Here is a 3,357-nt window from a genome sequence, read left to right on the forward strand (position 1 = left end):
GGGGTAGAGGGAGGAAGGTAGGGTAGAAAGGGAGGAAAAGGGGTAGAAAGGGAGCCTATCTCACCCCACCATCACTGCTGAATGAGACGATCACATCATTTGTCGTTTTTCTGCTCCACTGAGAAACCTCATCACAACCTAAAACTGGTGGAAATTGTGGTGTTAGGGGCCGGGGGTGGGGGCAGGAGTGGAGGAGGGGCCTAGTAGAGAGAGGAGATTGAGTGAGGGGCCTAGTAGAGAGAGTGAGAGTGAGTGAGGGGCCTAGTAGAGAGAGTGAGAGTGAGTGAGGGGCCTAGAATTGAAAGAGAGAATGAGGGGATAATAGAGAGAGAGATAGAGAGAGAGAGTGAGGGAGGCTTAGTTGAGAGAGAGAGAGAGAGAGAGAGAGAGAGAGAGAGTGAGTGAGGGGCCTAGAAGAGAAAGAGGAAGAGAGATATATAGAGTGAGTGAGGGGGGCCGTGTAGAGAAAGAGAGAGAGTGGGGGCCTAGTAAAGAGAGAGGAATAGAGAAAGAGGGGGTGTGGAGGAATAGAGAGGGGGAAAGGAGAGAGACAGACTTAGGCACAGAGAGACAGACGAAGAAATTGAGGCAGAGATAGACACAGATAATTCACACAATAATCAAAATCCTTAAAAATAGAAAGTATAAATATGTAACAAATCTCCATTACTTTCACTTACTCTCACTTACTGTATTTTCAGTTTTTCACTTTCGTAATTCTTCTTCTTCCGTCCTTCACCTTCTCTTACTGCTCCTCCTCCTCCTTCTCCTCCTACTTCTTCTCCCCCCGTCCTCCCCCTCCTCCTCATATCCATCATCTGCCCCTCCTCCTCTCGTCCATCTTCTCCTCATCCCTCCCCTCCCCCCTCCTCCTCTCGTCCTCTTCCTCCTCCTATTCCTCTTGTCCATTTTCTCTTCCTCCTCCTACTTCTCCTCCTCCCGCCCTTCTCCTCCTCTCTCCTCATATCCATCTTCTGCCCTCCTCCCCCGTCCATCTTCTCCTCCTCTCCTCCTCCTCCTCCTCTCATCGCCTTCCTCCCTCCCTCCTCACCCTCACCTGCGCCCTCACATCGCCTTTCCTCATCATTCACCTGAGGGGAACTACCAATTTGCCAAACCACAACTCTCTCACCTGATATCTCACCCCCCAAGCCTTCATCATCTCACAAAGTGTTCCACAAATATTTGATATTCTGTCTCTCTCTCATCAGGCTCTTAAATACATCCAATCTTATTTCAAATCTTTCTCTCTCTTTCTTTCAAGACTGCACATATTCAGCTATTTTCTCTCTCTCTCATAACACTACAATGATGAGAACGCCCAATACTACAAACAAATGACGATCATCTTCAACTCACCAGACCATCAGAATGTATATATTGTTTTCTCTGAGGCCTCCTTCACGTCAGACACGGGTTAGGTTAGGTTAGGGAGAGATTAAGACAGGTAAGATCCTTATTATAGTCTCAGGGCTCAGGTAACAGGAGCTGAGGAGATGATTTAGGGAGAGATTAAGACGGGTAAGATAACTATTTAGGGTCTCAGGGCTTAACGTTAGGTTAGGTTAGGTTAGGGAAATATTAAAACAGGTAAGATCCTTATTAGAGTCTCAGGGCTCAGGTGACTGGAGCTAATGAGATGATAAAGATTTCTGGTACAGGTGTACCCTCCTTGACACAAGATGGCGGCGAAGAATTAATAGTTAGGAATTAAATAAAGGTTAAGGTCTTTATCTGAGGTGACCTGAGTGTAAGAAATAGTCCGCAGGGAATTAATCAGTGGTGATGGCAACAGACAGTGTTTATATTGGCGTAAACACCATGAATAATAGAGTAAATACCGTGAATTATAGGTAAATACCGTGAAGAATAGAGTAAATACCGTAAATAATAGAGTAAATACCGTGTATAATAGGTAAATACCATGAATAATAGGTAAATACCGTGAATAATAGAGTAAATACCGTGAATACTAGAGTAAAGGCTATAAATATTAGAGTAAATACCGTAAATAATAGAGAAATACCGTGAATAAGATAATCTTAACCTAATAGTGTTTTAAGGAAGCTCCCATCCCTCTTCCTCCAAGCAAGAACCCATCCAATCACAAACCGGCATTTACTACTATCCTGATATTATTTGACTGCTGATTGGACAGTCATCCTCAGCGTGCTACTATGAGGTTCACGTCAGATGTGCTGTCGGTCGGGAGTGCCACAATGCCAGAGTGTCATGTTTATAGACTGTATCTGAGTCAAGACAACCAACAGACTGGAGAACTGGATATAACAGTGTGAGAGACTGTTGTGTTTGTGTTCCAGTGTGTTGTGGTCGTGAGCCAGTGTGTTGTGGTCGTGTTCCAGTGTGTTGTGGGCGTATTCCAGTCACATAGGGTCGTGTCTCAGTCGTATTAGAGTCGATCTTGAAAAATAATGCAGACATACAATTTGATCTCCTCATAATGGCATCAAGACAACAGCTAATCCTTCTCAGAGTCCAAACACATCACCTGATCCTCCTCCTCCTCCTCCTCCTCCTCCTATTCTTATTCCTCTTCCTATTCCTCCTCATTTAGCTACAGAGATAATGTCACCTGTCTCATATTAAATCCATTCCTTTTTCTTCATCATCTGTTCAGTGTCTTAAAAGTAGCTGCCTATATATGTCTTTTAATGTCCTATAAGGGATTACCAGGAAGGATTCATACTCATATTTTTAGCATCACGATAAAGGTCTTTCTCGCCTCACCTTAAAACGTCATTGTTATTATTGTTGTTGTTTTGCATTTGTATGGTAGTGGAAAAGGTTGGGGAGGGGTGGGGTTGATTGGGGTGGGGTGAAGAGGGTCGGGACAGGTGAAGAGGGTCGGGGACAGGTGAAGAGGGTCGGGGAGAGGTGAAGAGGGTCGGGGAGAGGTGAAGAGGGTTGGAGAGGGGTGAAGGAGGTTGGAGAAGGGGATTAGGTAGAACTAGGGAGGGATTGGAAGGGATCAGGAAGGCCGGGGATGGTTAGGGAGGGTTGGGGAGGCAGAGTCACACCTGGCAGAGTCCCCGAGTTCACCTACAGCGCATATTTAGTTGGATAAAAGGAGTAATGTGTGTGTGTGTGTGTGTGTGTGTGTGTGTGTGTGTGTGTAGATCCTGATATTACTTTTTTATCTTGAAACTTCTACTAATCAGGAAGTCACTTATAAACAATACAGGTAAATTACGATAACAAGGCTGTAGAATTTTTAGTAGCGTTTACGATATCACTTACGATTACAATAATGCTGTGGGATATTAAGTGATATTTAGGATAGCATTTATGATAACTTGAATCCTTTATAATTTTAGATAATATCGTAGGTAATCTTTT

This window comes from Homarus americanus, unplaced genomic scaffold (assembly GCF_018991925.1).
Source record: "Homarus americanus isolate GMGI-L3 unplaced genomic scaffold, GMGI_Hamer_2.0 scaffold37448, whole genome shotgun sequence".
NCBI classification, from domain to species: Eukaryota; Metazoa; Arthropoda; class Malacostraca; order Decapoda; family Nephropidae; genus Homarus; species Homarus americanus.